This window comes from Antechinus flavipes, chromosome 1, assembly GCF_016432865.1.
Source record: "Antechinus flavipes isolate AdamAnt ecotype Samford, QLD, Australia chromosome 1, AdamAnt_v2, whole genome shotgun sequence".
Classification (NCBI taxonomy): Eukaryota; Metazoa; Chordata; class Mammalia; order Dasyuromorphia; family Dasyuridae; genus Antechinus; species Antechinus flavipes.
This window is the reverse complement of record NC_067398.1, coordinates 445,714,701-445,734,198: the sequence shown is the minus strand read 5'-3', so window position 1 is coordinate 445,734,198 and position 19,498 is coordinate 445,714,701. Positions and strand designations below refer to the sequence as shown.

Here is a 19,498-nt window from a genome sequence, read left to right as displayed (position 1 = left end):
AAAAGTATTGTGCCATCAAGTCCTTTTGGAATTAGAAAACAGTGAAAATTCAAGTGACACTCATGACAAAATCATGAACCATGTTTCATTTTGTAGAAATCCTTTTTATTTCTTTTTTATTATACTATTCTTCTGGTGCCTCAAGGCTCTCCATCTAGCTTCTCATATTACCTGAGTAGTTCCATGATTGGGTTTGAATAAATTGACTAAGAAATTGACTAACTTATGCAGAAATATTTTATTATTTTAGGGATAGCTGGACATTATTTCTCTTAGATTGTAGGGAAAAGAGATTTTGAAGTGAATGTAGTCTCTGCCTTGATAGTAAAGTTAGCACAGTGTCAGATGATATTTGAAGATAACTTTTTGCCATGGCCTTGTCAACTTCTGTAAAACCACAAACACACACAGATATTAAAGTACAAAGTACAATATCTTTACTAGAAAGTTTCACATTATTAATATTTATTTAGAGTTTTCCAAGTAGAATCTTAACAAGGACTGCAGTAAAAAAAAATACTAAGCTTTTCACACTTTCAAAAAAAAATCACTCAAAAACACCCCCAACCCAGTCTTATGACAAAAGTTGAAAATAATCAGTCTTTTTTTATAAAGTTATTTCTATGAACAGTATTTTCAAATTGCAGAAGTATAATCATGTAAGAGCTTCAGCTTCTTTAAAATAAAACATTGGAGTAGGATAGGAAACAATTTATTTGCTTTTAAGAAGTCATATTTGCTTTTATTCTTTTTAATATGATTGTATTGCTCTTAACTTTTTTTCCTCTGGAAATTTATTTCTTGATAATTTAAAATGACTCAAATTTATCTGTTTTTATTAATAGCAGTAGTACTCTCTGTATAAATCAAGATACCTTACTTATTTTCTTTTCCTTTGTATGTGCAGGCAATAGGATTGTTAATGTGGAGGGACTTGGATGAGCAGTGTTGAATTTAGAAACACGTTTTAACATCTCCTCTTCCAACTCACTATATATCTCTGGGTATTTTGCACCTTTATGACTAAACCATGCTAGGCCCTGGTTATGTAAAAAGGGATAGTTCAGTAAAATATACAAATTTAAAATCCCCATTAGAAAAAAAACATACAATTAGTGCCTTGACTTCTCTCTTAACTAAAAATCTCTGTAACTAGGCTTCTTTATTTTTATTCAAGTGAAATGGATCTCTTCAAAGTTCACTTAATTCCCAATTTGACCTTTTCTCTATCTTCATCTTAAACTCCCAGCAATATCTGGCATGATCAGTTACCTCCTACTGTATATTTTCTTTTCTTAAGGTTTTTAATGATACTGTTCTCTTCTGGGTTTTCTCCAATCTGGCTGAATGTTTCTCGTAAGGTTCCCTTTCTCATTCTTCATCCATATCATTTAGACTAACAATGAATGTCTCTCAAAGGCCTTTCCTGGATGCCTTCTCTTTTTTTTTGCTATATGTTACTTTGCTTAGTAAACTCATCAGTTCTCATATTATCATGTCTATGTGAATGAATCCAAAACCTATATATCTATTTCTTATCTTCTGAGTTAAAATGCATCTCTAATTGTCTCTTGAACATCTCAAATTAGCTAACCCATAAAGGGTATCTCAAGCTCATCATGTCTAAAACGTGATTAATTATCCTTCCCCCCACCATATACTTCACTATTTTTAACTTCCCTATTACCATCAAAAGCACCACCATTCTCCCCATTACCCAAGCCTATAACTTCACTATTTATCCTAACCTCAGTATAATCCTCTTCATTCTCAAAATTCAAGGAGAGAATATGGTAAATAGCAGAAAAAAATAATTTTCATATTACAGCGCCCCAGTCAGGATTATATAATATTTAGCTCTATTATAGGCAAGGGCAGGAAGTTTAGAACATGATTTTCTGGAAAGCAAATGATATAGGATTACAGCCAAGAATTATCTACCCTATAAAACTGACTATAAACTTATAAAGGGAAAAATTTATATTTAATGAAATAGAAGACTTTCAAACATTTGTAATTGGAAGACCAGATCTTGAATGGAAAATTTGATATTCAAACACAGTTCAAAAACATAAAAAGGTAAATGTGAAAGGAAAAATTATAATGATACCACAATATTAAACTATTTGTGTTTGATAATCTTAGAAGAAGAATGGAAGCTAAAGAAAGAAGAATGCACTTGGAGAATAGGGAAGGGAGAGGAAGAATAGGAAAAATTGATTCCACAGTAAAAAAGACACGCAGGAAAGATCTTTTACAGTAGAAGGGATAGAGGATAGAGCAATTCTTGAATCTTATTCTCATTTGAATTGGTTCAAGAAAAAAACGTATATAAACATATAGTTGGTTTTAGAAATTTATCCTACTCAACTTGGAAAGTAGGAGGGAAGAGACTAAAAGAAATGAAGGTGGTAAAAGCAAGGGAAGATTAAGGGAGGTAAGTGTCAAAGGCTGGATTTAAACTCTTCTCATTCTGACTCCAAGGCTAGTACTCTATCCACTACACCACCCAGACCAATCCCCCCAAAGACAGAAAATAGAACTCTAGTATCTTTAGTCTTTGATCTCAAATCTTTGTAAGCAAAAGAGTTCTGACACTTTGAAGACAATTTCCCATATTTTGCATGATGGTGTCCTGTTTTTGTGCCCCTAGCATAACCTACACTTCTCTCCTGAATTTTGTCTTATTTATTCAGCTGTCATTTACATGCTGATAGAACTTTGTAGTACTGAAAAAAGAGGTTTGCAAGGCTTATCATAGAAATAAATTAACTGTCCTAAAGCATTGTAGGAGCCTGTGATTGTTTCTGTCCCCTCTGTCCCTACTATCAAGTGAATTGTGGCATCTCTTTTTAGCCATGTATTATATTAATGCTAAGACTTTTCATATCATCCTGAGCTCAAGAGTTGAGATTTCTTTGAATATTATGAACACAAATTTTGAATGTTGTTAATATGAAGTGCAATGTAGAGCAAAATTGAAAGCATACAAAGTCCTAACTAATAACCTTCAGGTTATTACTTGAACTCCCTCTACATGATTTCCTTTATTTGGGTGTCAAATTGTTGTATTAGGCTTTTCTAGCATTCAGTGAGTGTTTGCAATCAAATGTAGAAAAAAGGAATTGAGCTATAGCATAAATTTCTATTTTTCTTTTTTGTAATCCAAAAATAATCCTCATGGGCATCATGTACATCCAAGTGAGTCCCTCCTACATTTATTTTCTAGAGACTAAGTTGAGTTTCTGTGACAACCACACTAACACTCCAGATACCTCAGAATCAGCCAGAGTCAGGATAAGCAAAAGTCCTACTCTTTCTTCTTGGTCTTAGACACAGGATTGAATAGGATGGAAGCAGAATCTTCGCAACTGACTTCTCCCTCATCTGTTGCCCAAGAGAATGACCGTGGCTAGTGTTACTCCACCCCCTAGTCCCTCCCACAATCCTCTATACATCAATCATTGAGCCAGCACAGATAGTGGAAAGGACCATTTTCCAAGCATATGCCCATAGAGTATTGTCCATTCGGTAGTTAGCCTCAAGTGCTCGGCAGTCCTGACCTCAGTGCATCGACTCAATAGTTTCAGCCCTCAACAAGTTTCCTTTTTAAAAAGCTCTGTGATAAAATTCAATCACTAAATATTTTTGGAACATCCATAATAAAAAGTTACAGTATTTGGTATTGTTTAGAATACAAAGATGTACAAGACAAAGTCCCTGCACTGCAGTAGCTTATAGATTAGTAAAGGATTATACAAGTAAAGTAAGATTGTTTTTCATATTAATCAGTATATAAAAACCATATAAATAATATAAACTACAAGATACAGGACCATAGAGGAAGATAATACTACTCAACTATTTTGTATATTATTTTCTTGCTCCCAGAAAAGGAAGGGATTTATTACAAAATTATGTGATCCAGTGAACACTTCTGGCCATATAAATTAGGGAACATGTAATGGAAAAAATGGTTTATGTATAAGTCCTTAAAGTTACATGTATAAGATTGTTACATGGAGATGAAAGAGAGAAGACAGGGTTTAAGTTTAAGGGAATGACATGGAAAAAATTTTGAGGAAGGAAAGGATAGTATATGTTCAGGGAATAATGAATGATATAGAGCCCTTTCTTGGGAATTAAGTATATTAAGACTAGAAACAGACTGGGGCCAAATTGCAGAAGGTCTTGGAAGACAGGGTAAGTAAGGTTCTAGATATTTTTCAGGGAAGTTCAGCAGATATCAGAGATTTTTCTTTCTTCTTTTTTTTTTTTTTAAGTAGAGGAGTGACATTCATAGCAACGTGTATTATTCTGGATACATGCACACACATACATATGCATGCACACACATACATATTTATACACAAACATATTTATATACAAACATACACATGCATATATTTGGATTTCGAGCTAAGAAGAGAAGAGGTGGTCCGGAAGCCAGGAGACCATGTGAAAGATTACTGAAATAGTTCAAATATAAAGTGATTATAGATTAAATTAGTGTAATAATGAGAAAATAAAGCAAAGACCTGCAAAAGTAGTTTTATCTACATATCTTTATCTATATATGTATTTCTATTGATGAGAATTAGCTAATTTTTAGGAAGAAGGTAAAAATTAAGAATTGGAAAGAGAAGGATCATTGAAGTTGAAAGTTGTCAGAAGAACAAAGAATTTGACAAGGCAAATTCACAGAGAAAATGGTGGTGATTAGTATCAATTATTGGTTGAAATAGAGGAAAATTAAAGAGGCCAAACCAATTAATATGCTTACAGTTTAGTTAGTCATGTTGCCAGGTCACCGGCTAAAAGTGATGGAAATAGACATTGGATTTGATGTTTAAATATCATAATAAGTACTGTGTATGTACTTAGCATAGAGACAAAACACATGTATAGATGTCCATATGTGCATATGTACACATACAGTTGCTACTTTCTCCAGAGATTCAGACTTATATTTACAAGCATGTATTTGACATTTTATCTTGACCTGGCTGATTTTTTAAAGTTAAAGATGAAAAAATGTTTTTTCTCAAATTGAGCTCATTTTAGCTTTTACATTATTGTTAACAATGACATAATGTTTATATAGTGCTTGAAAGTTCACAAAGTCCTTTCTTCACTAAAACCAGAGGAAATAGTGGTAGTATTAATAGTCCATATTTTATAGAAAGGTTAAGAAATTAGTCCGAAGTTTTCCAGAAATTTCAGTCCTTTAACTAGAATTCTCTTCCTCTTCATCTCCATAGTCGTTGTTTTGGTCTCTATCTCTGTCTTTCAGTCTCTGTCTTAGTCTCTGTGTGTGTCTGTGTCTGTGTCTGTGTTTCTCTGTCTCTTCCTCCCCTCCTTCTCCTGCACACACAAGTACACATCCATACAGACATACACATATACTCTTGCTGGCAGAAATTTGAATTAAACTTTAATGCCAAGTTCAGTGGACATGTTTTCTATTAATAGCTTCTTGGACAGTGGTGGCCAAACAATTGTCCAGAAGTAGTGAAAAAAAAGCAAACTCCTTTCTTAAACAAAGTGAATGAAAGGTATAATTCTTCTATTAAACAGCAATGTAAAAAAAAGTGTTGTCAGCTGAAATTTGAAATTTAGTTAAGATGAAGAAATAAAGGAACCACCCTCTGGAAAACATTGAAGGATATCTGCAAACAATAGAAAAAGAATCCATCAGGCTCAGGGGAATGGGCTGAGAGAACAGAGACAGAATATTGAAATGAATAGGATTAATAAGGAAACATTGTGATAGTAAGAAGGTTGAAACAGGAGTTGCTAATGGGGATGAAGGAAGTATAAAGTTTCCAGGTAGGCCAGTTACATATTTAGAAGAGAAACAAAAACGAGTCTTTAATTGTCTACTTTGAAGAAATAGCTATTATATTGTCATTACAAATTATATTGTAATTATATTATGTTAATTATATTTCTTATATTAATGACAGGAAGAAGGAGAATTATAGGTAAAATAGAAGGAAGTGTTGATCGACTTCTACTCCAGTGATCCAAATGAAATGTTAATGAGGGACAATATTGATTAGGAGTCAATGGGAGACAATCTTCAATGTTTTGAAGTAGGGAAGGGGCAGACTTGAACATGACTACAGTCAGGAAGGTTAGATTTTATCTTGTTCCTATCAAAATTGCATAGCATGGAAAAGTGGATTTGAAATTATTTTGAATAGATGTAGACTCTACTGATAGAAAGTGCTTCTTGAAGGCTTAACCCTCTTTTCTCATAATATAATCAAAATATGAAGGTTGTGTTTTAAAAATAATTTTATGCATTGTTTTCCTTTTAGCAGATAGCACATGAAGCTGTTTTTCTCCCCAGTATTCCTATAAGAATATTCTATGATAAAGCAATTTATATTGCCAGTAATTTCATAAAATGTAAGAGAAAGGTTAGAAAAAGGCAAAAGCCTTTAAGATATTTCCCCTTGTCTTCTAAATGTCATTATGTCATTCATCTTCTAGAAGAAAAAAGAAGATAATTTTGGAGAAATTTGGACTAATCATTATTCTTAATTCCAAATGTCCGATCTGTTGCCAAAAGGTGCTACTATAACATCTTCTAGAACCTATTATTTCCTCTGAACCTCTTTTATACTCCTTCGAAAGTTATCATCGCTATTTGTCATTATGACAAAATAGTAAAATCTCCTCATTTCCTATCATGATAAAGATAAAGATCTTATTTTTAGAAGTAATTACTTAAATTTCTTAAAGAAGACCTGGCATCTTATGAACATAGTTTGAATATTAACCTCATATAGGCTTATGTGGTAGATGACTTTCCCTTTTCACCACGTTCATCTACAGTTACTGCTCTGTAAGAATAAGGGCTTAAAATAATGTATCATTTTGGGGTATCTAGGAATTGACAAATCCACCAACTTTAACCAACTTGCATCTAGATCAGCTGACACAGGAACCAGTCATGATTCCCTGCAGTCAACAGCAATGCACACAAAACAGTGAAGTTACACAAAGAAATGTGAAAGGACCTTGGTATTATGAGGAAATGGAGGCCATCTTAGTTGAAGGGCAAGACATATAGTATTAATAATAGACTAAAGATTCAAATAAAAAAATACATGGGAAACAGGTTTTTTTTTTTTGGACTAACTGGTAAAAAGCATTGGGTTTGCAGTTGGAAAATAAAGTTTGAATTCCATTTCTGTTATATGGTATATATATTTTCTTCATGTAGTCACTTAACATCTCTTGGTCTCATTTTCCTGATCCACTAAAGTAATAGATGTGGCTAGATGGTACCAATAGCTTTAAGGCTATAATGCTATTATCAACCATTTCTTCTTAGATAACTTTAAGCCAATACACAAAGCTGAATGGCTTCCAACTGAATCCTTCTGAGGAGCAAGTTATGAATAATGACCATCTTTAAATGATATGGGAACCTATAAATGGTTCCCATGTTGATTCTTATAGACTGTAGATTGCAATATGAATGCTTTTGATGTTGGCCAAGGGGTAGAGAGGGAAAATCATGACTCACAGGTAGAGAAAGGACACTTTTTCCATTAGTGCCCAGGTGCTGATTCATAAGGACCTAACTGACTCAGAACCATGGATAGCAACAAGTCCTGTGGCTTGATTTAAACAGTCTTGCTTTTAAAATACAGTCTTCAATTTTTGTCAGGATAACATTCCTAGAAAACTACATGAAAGAAAACAATTTGAATGTCATTATGTTGAATTTATAGGAAATAAGGAAATAAGGGATTAGATTTGCATGGTTACTTCAAATAAAAATCTTTTACTAGAGATTGCAAAAAATATACTTTTCTGTATACAATTCTTTATAACAAAATATTAATTTTGATAATATATCCTTTTTTATAACATAGTAAATATGAAATAATCCACAAAAAATACAGTATTTAAAATAAAATTGGTAACAAGGAAAACATTTTTTCTTGCTAGTCATTCCCTAGAATTTCTTTGACTTTTTGTGCTAGCATCTTGATAAAAAAATCAATTTCAGACCACATTCACTATTCATAACATATAAAATTTACCATAACATAAATACTGTACAGCAAGTAAAACTACTAAAATATTTTAAAACTTGAATGTTGACTTCTATTATGTTAGATAGTTGTGTGAGGGTGTTGTACTATACTATATACTTCTATAAGGCTCTCTAGTTGCCTTTTGAAAACCAAAGGAGAGATTGCTAGAATTTTATTTGCTGCTATTAGAAGACACCAAGATTGTAAAGGTCTCAACATCACCTCTTAAACTCTGTCTTTCAAGGCTGATGGATGGCGTTGGAGATAGTGAAGGACATACCTGTGACATACCCATGAAATAATCTGTCAGTGATGTCTGCTTCCTGAACTGTTTGAGATTATTAAGGATCTCTGAGTATGGGAGCATAGAAGAGGTGAGTTGATATGTAATCTTTCTTTGAGAAATGATCCATTTGGATCCCTACTCTATTTCAATCAGTATTAATCATTTTTATATTTTATATAAATCGTATAGAGATGATTAGATAAGACAGGTAATTTTAGTAGGCCTCAAACTTTAATCCCAACAATTATTATGTGTTTACCAGCCACAAGAATGCTAACAAAAATATCTCCATACTGTTGTGCTCAAATTCTGTGTCCAAACTCAGCATAGATTGGCTGCATTTATCACTTGTAAAGTCCCCCAACTTATTTTTGTACTTCCAGATTACCCACTCTAGAATAAGAAAGAGAACATTTTATGACCATTTTATCACCACTTAGTCACCAGAGATGACTTCTGCCTTGCCTATTTTATGACCAGTTAGTCATCTTTCGTCCAACTCTTGACTCCCTAGATAATTTGTTTAGCTAATGCATCATTTTTTGGTTCTCAAAAAACATATGTCAATCAATGAGATTTTGTATTTTATGTAGCCATTCCAGAGCATTCGGGTATTGAATCTGACACTAAATCCTGTCAAAACAAGGTCTTGGGGACCAGGAGCATCTCAGATGATAAGGAAAATGTAAGGATCACTTCATTAGAAAGGGCCACAGACACTAAATAAGTACTATTGATTTGGAGTTCTGCCTCAGTGACTTTTCTTCCAGATAGGACAATTTCAGACCTTTTATTCAGTAGATTGAATGGGCAATTTCAATTAATTTTTAAAAATTTGAACATATCTAATGCAGAATTTATTTTTTAACTTGTCTTCTCAATATGAGGAGGAATATGATTTGGAATTGAAATTAAATAAAATGGAATATAGTTTTAAAACAAACTACAAACTATTCAGTCAGTGGTTAAGAATTTAGAGAATTTAATAAAAAGGATAATGCTAAATCCTCAACATTTAAATGGTTTAATTTTAGCAACTTTAAGCATTCACATTTTATTAGTAATTTCATTTTTACTTTCACATTGTCAACTGCATATATTTGTAGCTTGAGGCTACAATTGAGGATGGAATTGGCAGCCTTGACCTCCCTAGTCAAGCTAGGTCTGGCTAGGGTAATAGCAGCTGCAATCATGCCAGCAGGAAGCTTATATAATGCTAAACCCTATCACTGAAAATCTTTTCAGTGGGCTTAGAGTGCGAAAGAATTGCACTATACTTTAGGGGCATAATTGTTACAAAAAACTAGAGTTTTAACAGCAAAATATGAAAATATGCTGTAACGAATGGGCAAACAAGACCAGTGAAGCTCCTTGTAGGATATCGGCTATTCCACAAACTTGTGCATATCCCGTGTTTCATTTTTCCCTCTGCTGCACATAGCCACAAATGTTTGTGGTATTTTATGAGCTATTTTAATGTGCATCTCTCTAAATTGATTTAGAGTGGTTTATATATAAATATATATGGTTATTGATAACTTGGATTTCTTCTGAGTACTTCATATTTATATCATTTTGGGAAAGGCTCTTATTCTTATAAATTTACTCAGTACTGAACTTATTTTAGAACTGAAACATTTATCAGAGAAACTTGATGTAAGGATTTTTTCCTATTTTTCTACTGTGTTTTATGTTTTGGTTCTGTTAGTTTTGTCTGTACAGAGATTTTAAAAAAATAATTGAAATTGCTCATTCAACCTACTAACAACTTTTTTATCTTTTGTTTGGTATAAAACTCTCCCTTTCATATTTATGACATTTTTTATATGTTCCTCTAATTAGTTTATGATATATTCTCAACGACAACATTAGAAATATAGTAATAATGACTGTATCCAAATTTACTCATTTGGTGCATATCTTGGCACAAGGTTCTAAATTTGAGTTTCTGCAAGAATACTTTCTATTTTCCTAATTTAAAAAAAATAGTTGAGTTTTTGACTCTCTAGCAAGGATCTTTGGGTTTATAAGTTCTAGGATACAACTTTGCTTATTTGCTTTTATATATTGTACACCTAATCTATTCCATGGATCAAACCACTCTGTTTTCTACACAGTACTGTATTTTTTTTTAGTCATCATGGCTTTGAGGAATAGTTTGTGTTCTGGTATTGTTAAACCCTTTCATTCTTGTTATTTTTCATTAATTATTTTATATTTTTTATTTATGTAGATGAATTATTTTATTTTTTTCTCAGTCTATGAAGCAATTCTTTGGTAGCTTAACTGGTATGACATTGAATAAGTAAATTACTTTAGATAGTATTGTCATTTTATCATATTGAGTCAATTTATCCAGAAACAATGACTATTTCTCTAATTATTTAAATCTCTCTTTGCATAAAGAATGCTTGATAATTATGCTCATATAGTTCCTGTATATGTATTAGGAAGTAAACTCCCAAGTAGTTTATGCTGTCTGCAAGCTATTTTAAATGGATTTTCTCTGTCTCTTTCTGTTATATTTTGTTAATAATATACAAAAATGATGATGATTTATGTAGAATTATATTTAAAAGTGATATCTTTGCTGAAGTTAGTTATTTCCATTAATTAACTCTGGGGTTTTTAAATAAGTTTCTCTTTGCCTGTGGTTATTTCTTCTACTAAATATTTAAAGAATAGTTAATTCCAGCATTACATAAACTTTTGGAAAATAGAAGAAAGGGTCCTATTAAATTCCTTCTAAATCATATATGAGAGTTTGATACGAGGGAGATCCAAAATATAAGGGAAATTATAAATCAATATCCTTAATGAATATTGATGCAAAAGTTTTAAATCAAATTTTATTAATTAGACTATAGCAACATATTATATAGATCATATAAAATGACAAGACTATTTTATACAAGGAATGCAGAACTGCTTCTAAATTAGAAAACCTGTCAATATGATTGACAATATTAATAAAAATAATATGATTGTGACAATAAATGCAGGAAAAAAACTATTGACAATATACAATACCCATTTATATTAAAAACAATAGAAAGCATGGGAATAAATGAAATTTAAAAAAAATGATTAATAGTACCCATCTAAAATACAAAGAATCAACCTTATCTATTATGAGAATAAGCTAGATACTTTTCTAAGAAGATTAGGGGTAAAGCAAGGATGTCTTTTTTTCACCATTAGTATTATATGTTCTAGGAATGCTAACTATAGCAAAAAAGCAAAAAAAAACCCTCACTGACTTTTTTCCTTTTGGATTTATTGATCAGAATTTGATGTGGTACATTTTTATATTTTTGTAGGGAGCTTTGTTGAGACAGCTAATTTACATTTATTTCTACTTTGTCATTTTGACTCCTTGTTGGCATAGTTTACAGCAAAGAAGTATATTTTTTAGACAACTTGATATCCTGCAGCTAATACATACTTCATTGGACCCCTGTATTGAAAAAAAAGAAATATCAGTAATTTGTAAAATGCTGTGTTATTTAATCAGTTTCTCAAGAAGATTTTATTACATGACTATTCTGTCCAGAGATTGTATTAGGTAGTGTACATACAAAGATTAAAAACAAAACAATACATTATCTTAGACCCTTATATTTCTTGGTTACTGATATGATGTGTTGTCTAATGATGAGCTCAGATATTGTTGTCACTATGGTGGCAGCAGGGCAATGGATTTTTCAGACAAAATAGCTCATAAATATCACCTATGGAGCAAACAGGAATCAGTGATCTCTGTGTTTTTTGAACTTATGATCTATTTCAATGAGATAATGAATTTTTTGACATTTAAATGTTGTATTAGTTTTTCCCTTTTTTTGGGGGGAGGCATATATAGCTTAGGTGGCTAAGTAAAGATTCATGTAAAAGGTATTGTTTGAAGTAATCTTTGAAGGAGACTAAAGATCCGATGACATAGAGAAGGAAGGATGTTTTTCAAGGAAGGTAGACAACTTATGCAAAGGAATAGAGAGAAGATATGTGAGTATTGTTTGTTAATCATGTCAATAAAAATGCTTGGACTGGATAGTAGAATGCATGAAGGAGAATATTAAATAACAAGATTAGATAGATAAGTTGTAGACAGTTTATAAAAGGCTTTAAATGTCACGCAGAATATTTTTTATTTTAAACTTAGAGAGACAGTGAGCCATTGCTTTTCTTGAGAAAAGAAAGTTACATACTGAGACCTCTTTAGGAAGGTTCTTTTGATGAGATAAAGAGGATGGATTAAAGAGAATGAAATGTTGATAAAGCAATAGTAATTAGAATGCCAGTTAGTAATTGACTATTAGTAAGTCTATGTGAGAGGTGATGAGAATCTAAGTTTTGTGAATAAGATAGTAATGTAAGTGTCCTCTGACAGAACAGAGAAAACGTCAACATATTGGGAGCCATGATTTTGAATAGACATGGACTTAAAATGTATTTTCCACTTTGAGTACTACTTTAGGAGTTCTAAGTATGAAAGGGAATGTTCTAGATCCTGCTTGAAACTCAACTGTAATAGTGATTTCTCATTACTAATAGTAGTGACACATAAGGCATATAAAAATTGGGAATGCTGTGAATTAATGTAGCATATTCAATATGCTACATATCAAACATATTTAGATAGGTTAAGGTTCTGGGAAAATTGGAAAATGGTATGGCAGAAACTAGGTATTGACCAATTGCTAATGCCTTATATCAAGATAAGTTTGAAATGGGTTCATGATTTCTATATAAAGAGTAATAATATAAGCAAATTAGAAAAAAAAAAAAAACAAAGGATAGTCTTCCTTTTGTATCTGTGGAGAAGGAAAAAAATTTATGGCCAAAGAAGAACTAGAGTATATTATGAAAAGCAAAATATGTAATTTTGATTATATTAAATTAAATCTTTTCATACAAATAAAACCAATGCAGACAAGATTAGAAGGGAAGTAGAAAACTGGGGAAAATGTTTACATTTTTTCTGATTAAGGGTTCTGATAAAAGCCTCATTTCTCAAATATATAAAGAATGTGCTCAAATTTATAAGAATACAAGCCTGTATTGATAAATAGTCAAAGGATATGAACCCAATTTTCAGTTGAAGAAATTAAAAACTATTTCTAGCCTTATTAAAAAATGCTCTAAATCACTATTGATCAGAGAAATTAAGACAACTCTGAGGTACCACTACACACCTCTCAGATTGACTAAGATGACAGGAAAAGATAATGACAATTGTTGGAGGGGATGTGGGAAAATGGAAACACAAATATTCGTGGAGCTGTGAACCGATTCATCCAAGGAGATCAATATGGAATTACACCCAAAGGGCTATCCAATTGTGCATATTTTACTTTGATCCAGCAGTGTCTCTACTGGGCCTGTTTCCCAAAAAGATCATTAAAAAAGGAAAAGGACGCACATGTCAAAACTTTTTGTAGTGACTAGGAACTGGAAATTGAATGCATACCCATCAGTTGGAGAATGGTTGAATTAGCTATGGCATATAAATGTTATGGAATGTTACTGTTCTATAAGGAACGATTAGTAGGATGATTTCAAAAGGCCTGGAGAGACTTAAATGAACTGATGCCAGGTGAAGTGAGTAGAACCAAAAGAACACTGTACATAGCAACAACATTATGTATGATCAATTCTGATGGATGTGGTTCTTTTCAATAATCAGGTGATTCAGGCAAATTCCAATAGACTTGTGATGGAGAGAGTCATTTGCATCCGGAAGGACTATGGATACTGAATATGGATCGCAATATAGTATTTTCACTTTTTTGTTATTGTTTGCTTGTTTTTTGCTTTTTTTTCTCATTTTTTCTCCTTTTTGATCTGATTTTTTTGTGCACTATGTTAATTGTGGAAATTTGTACAAAAGAATTGTACATGTTTAGCATATATTGGATTACTTGCTGTTTAGGAGAGAGGGTAGAAGAAAGCTAGGGAGAAAAAAAATGTAACACAAGGTTTTACAAGGGTGAATGTTGGAAGCTGTCTTTGCATAAATTTTGAAATAAAAAGCTGCTATTTAAAAAAAAGATAGGTTAAGGTTTCAAAGAGCAAACACTTATTTAACAGAGTTGACTTCCCTTTTGATAGTATGTTTTTTCTCAGGTACATATGCAGTTTACTGTGGAATTATGAAGTATGTGATATTATTAATAACTCATATTTTTAAGATTTGTGAAATGCCTAAGATAAAATCCACAGCAATATGATAATCAAATTCTGGAACTCTCAGGTCAAGGAGAAAACATTGCAAGCATGCAGTAAGAAATATTTCAAATATAGTGGAACCATAATCAGGACATAAAGTTTAACAGTTTATACATTAAAGGATCAGAGAACTTGAATTATAATATTACAGAAAGCAATGGAGCTAAAATCACAACCAAGAATTACCTATCCAGCAAAACTGAGTATAATCCTTCAAAGGAAAAGACACATATTCAGTGAAATAGAAGACTCTGAAGCATTTGTGATAAAAAACACCAGAGCTGAATAGAAAATTGGACTTTCAAATATAGGACTTAGGAAAAGAATAAGAGGAATAATCAGGGAAAGGAAATCCTAAGGGACTTAAAAGTATAGGTTAATCATGTTCATTCCTACATGGGAGGAAGATACTTGAAACTCATAAAAACTCATTTTTATGGCAATGAGGAGTGTATATAGACAGAGGGCACGGTTGTAAGTTGAATATGAGATGATATCTAAAAAAATTAAGGAGTGAGAGGGCAATTACTGGGAGAGAGGGAAAGGGAGAAGTGGAATGGTATAAATTATCTTCCATAAAAGAGGCAAGAAAAAGCTTTTATAATGGAGAAGAAGAAGAGGAAAGCAAGGGGAGTCAGTGAACCTTACTCTCATCAGATTTGGCTCAAAGAGGAAATATTCAGTCAGTATGGGCATAGAAATCTATCTTTCCCTGCAGGAAAGTAAGAGAGGAAAGGAATGTAAAAAGGGAGGAGAGTTATAGAGGAGAGGGCATAGTGAGTAAGGGAGAAGTCAGAAGCAACACACTTTTGAGGAAGGAGAGAGAGAATAGTACTACACAGATAAGAAAAGCTATAGGAATTGTGAAAAGAATTTTGAAGTAAGTTTCTTTGAAGAAGACCTCATTTCTCAAGTGTATAGGGAACTGAATCAATTTATTAAAAAAAAAGGGGGGGCATTTCCCAGTTGATAAATGATCAAAAGATATGATCTATGTCTAAAAGGTTGTTAAATCATACATATCTTTAGACCCAATAATACCTCTTATAGGCGAACATCCCAGAAAAGATTAAAAAAAAAGAAAATGACTTATATGCACAAAAATATTCATAGCAGCTCTTTTTTCAGAGAAAGAATTGAAAATTGAGGGGATTCCCATCAATTGGGAATGGATGAATAAACTGTGTTATGTTACTATGATAGAATACTATTGTTCTATAAGAAATAATGAGTAGGATGCTTGTAGAAAAACCTGAAAGCCCTCCATGAGCTTATGCAAAGTAAATTGCGTCATATACAAAGTAATAGTAATGTTGTAGAATGATCCACTATGAATGACTGTTATTCTCAGCAATACAACAATCCAGGACTATTCTGAAGTGTTTAAAATGAAAAATGCTATTCATGCTCAGAGAAAGAACTGATTGTGTCTAAATACAGATTGAAGCACACTTTGATTTTTAAAAAATTTTATTTTTCTTGAGTGTTTTTTTGGGGGGGTGTTTTTGTTAGTTTTGCAGCATGACTTTTATGGAAATGTTTTGCATAACTTCACATGTACCTTCTCAACAGGGAGATGGTACAAAGGAAAAGAAAGAATCTGTAACTCAAAAGTTTTAACAAATGTAAATATATATATTATATATGTATTGTGCACACACACACACGTGTGTGTGTGTATGTGTATATGTAAAGTATTTTTCTATGAAATAGGAAGTATAACTGTTATCCACCTTTCTCATTTACACTGTTAAAAACTGCGTTTAAATGGCTCCTCTAGTTAACTGGCTTCAGTGTTTGAATCTAAGTCCTAAGTCTTTTGATAATTCTGGTTAACTTAGAAGTTATATGAACTATATCATCTCTGAAGGAAAAAATTGGGAGGATTTGACTGTTTATTACTTCAATTCTGCATTTGAGATTACATCCATAATCATACTATTAGTGGGTGGTCCCAAAAGGCTCATTAATATGAATACACTTTAATCTCCAGTTATTTTGTCAGAATTTGAAACTTTATCCTGCTTGTATATTTGAGTCTAAATAGCATTTACCTCATGTAAAAGCAACTGGTTATTTCCCTTGGGGAGTAGGGTGAGAAGAAAGTATGCTAAACAATGAGCAGAACCTAAAGATTCTAGATAGAGATTTCACACAAGAACAGATTTTAATCAGTAGATCTGTTTTACATTGGAATAAGTTTTTAATAGTAATGAACTCTCTGTCAATGAAAGTGTCCAAGTAGGGAGAGCATGACCAGAATATTAAAACAGTAGCTCTCTAAGGAACTTAAAAAATAAGAACATAAAATTCCTAGCCTTCTGTAGAAGTTTTTTAGAGTTATGCTGGGAAAACTGGAAAATTGTACTCTTTTCTCTCTGTGTGTATTTGTTTCTTTTTTTAAACTAAGGTTCTCTATATTATATAAACATAGAAAAATTACATTCAAAACAACTGACAACTCAATACTGTTTTCATAGTTGTTTACAGCCAGCATTTAATATTAGTTTTAAAACTTGACATTGAAGATTACACAATAATGTATAGAAATTAATTTTTTGTTTTCAAATGGGGAGTTGGCAAAGTTTTGTCACACACCTCTAAGAAGTGAATCAGGAAGTAAGGCAGTCAGTATTGTTTCTCTCACAATTTTCCTTGTATTCCTGTTCAATATTTACAAACTTCCTCATTATACTAAGCTCAGTGTATTAAAACTGCCTGATCAGATAGCCCTATAGGACTAGCATAGACAGATTGAGGATGAGGAATCCTATGCTTTTACTTATGATCTCTAGTCATATTCTGGTGGCAGGATATTTGAAAATCTCATATAAATAGATCACTAAACTACAAGTTAAGAGACGTATCTGTATGCTACTTCCATTTCTGCTACCAACATTTTTGTGATCTCTTGAAAGCTACATAATCTTTTTTGGGATCTATTTCTTTTATATTTGTCTTAATTTTCTTCAAAATGTTGGGAAAGTTAATTGAAAGATTTATCAATGATTTTGAACTACTTATTAAAGTTCTACAAAATATATGTATTTTAAATAGTTTATTTCATTACATATTTCCCAATTACATTACATTTTTTGACATTCATTTTTTAAAGATTTTGAATTCCAAATTCTCTTTCTCTCTCCTGCCCTTCCCCCAAGCCTTGAGGAGGCAAGAAATGAGTATATATGTGGCCATGCAAAATATATTTCCATATTAGCCTTGTTACAAAAGAAAATACAAAACCCCAAGTAAAATAAACTGGAAAAAACATTAGTAGTTTTATAGTTTTCTTATCTCCTCCTGTCATCAGTGCTGTTACCCATCTTTCTGTTAGTTATCAAGCTAAAGACATATTAAGAGTGGTAGTATCGGAGCAAAATTACTCTGCAGGGAGTGTCTTCTGAAACTAGAACTGGTTTCAACAGGTTATATGAACTTTCCCACCTTATGATTACAGCAGCTAAGTGGTGTATAAGACTATAAAGTACACTCCTTATCTGACCATAGATGAAGGCTCTCTTGTTCAGAAGTACAAATCTTTCTGAACTTTCTGCGTGCCCATTATCTATAAGTCTGAAATGTATTCTGCGTATCACTTAATGAAATCATATAGAACTAATAATAATATTTAGTTTTGCAGCAGTTATGTAGATTTAGCACATAATGAGGTACAGAGAGAATCAAATGAGTATTTATTAAGTGCTTTCTAAGAATAAAAATAATAGTTCATGTTTAATCAGTCCCTTGCAGTTTACAAAGAGCTTTAGTCATATATATATATGTATATAAACACCTGTTTGGTAGTACCACTACTACAACCTCTATTTTGCAGTGTAGAAGTAGGGTTTCAGAGACATAGAATGATTTTTTTCCCCAAATTCACACAGGTAGAACATACCAGAGCTCATTCTAAAAGCATGATCTTTTAACTCCCAATTTAATATTCTTTAAACTACCAATCTAATGAAATTGAAATTTAAACTAGGGGTGAGGAAGAAGTATCTGAAAAGTAGATATTGGACCACTGAAAAAAGATTTTTTTCATGGCACTATATATATATATATATATATATATATATATATTATATATATATATATATATATATATATATATATACATACATACATATATATATGTATTATCATTTTCTTCTTGAAGTACATTTTTCTGATAGAATACTGATAGAATTCTGATAGAATGTGAAAGAGAGAAGATATTTCTCTTTATACATATGGTTTATTTTATACATATTAGCATATCTGGGACTATTTTTTAAAAGATCAGTTCTATTTTTAAGATTTCATAGGAAAGAATCTTAGAAATTTTCCATTAAAAGACATAGAAAGGAATTTCTCTTTGCATCTCTTGCTGTTGGGTTTTGTTGGTGATGTATAAAAATGCTGAGGATTTATGGGGATTTATTTTGTAGCCAGCTACTTTGCTAAAATTATGAATTATTTCCAATAGCTTTTTAGTAGAATCTCTGGGGTTCTCTAGGTATACCATCATATCATCTGCAAAGAGTGAGTTTCCTCATTGCCTACTCTAATTCCTTTAATATCTTTCTCGACTCTTATTGCCGAGGCTAGTGTTTCTAATACGATATTAAATAATAATGGTGATAGTGGGCAACCTTGCTTCACTCCAGATCTTACTGGGAAAGGTTCCAGTTTTTCCCCATTGCATATGATGCTTACTGATGGTTTTAAATATATGCTCCTGACTATTTTAAGGAAAAGTCCATTTATTCCTATGCTCTCAAGTGTTTTTATTAGGAATGGATGTTGGATTTTATCAAATGCTTTTTCTGCATCTATTGAGATGATCATATGGTTTTTGTTAATTTGATTATTAATATGGCCAATTATATTGATAGTTTTCCTAATATTGAACCAGCCCTGCATTCCTGGTATAAATCCTACT

General features: G+C 31.9%; 1 protein-coding gene and 1 long non-coding RNA gene across 4 annotated transcripts in view; one reads left to right on the top strand and one right to left on the bottom strand.

The window, feature by feature from the left end:
* HNF4G (hepatocyte nuclear factor 4 gamma) overlaps window positions 1-19,498 on the top strand; it is a 169,374-nt gene that overhangs the window by 21,176 nt on the left and 128,700 nt on the right. For 2 of the 3 annotated variants that reach the window (XM_051970015.1, XM_051970016.1), the window contains exon 2: window positions 8,302-8,431. The exons of the other annotated variant lie outside the window; for it this stretch is intronic. The gene's annotated coding sequence lies outside the window, so the exon portion shown is untranslated. The remainder of the gene's footprint in view (window positions 1-8,301; window positions 8,432-19,498) is intronic. 3 annotated transcript variants of the gene reach the window in all.
* LOC127543753 (uncharacterized) overlaps window positions 11,600-19,498 on the bottom strand; it is a 71,597-nt gene continuing 63,698 nt past the window's right edge. Inside the window, exon 3 of the long non-coding RNA XR_007949299.1 lies at window positions 11,600-11,800. This is a non-coding gene — a long non-coding RNA (uncharacterized LOC127543753). The remainder of the gene's footprint in view (window positions 11,801-19,498) is intronic.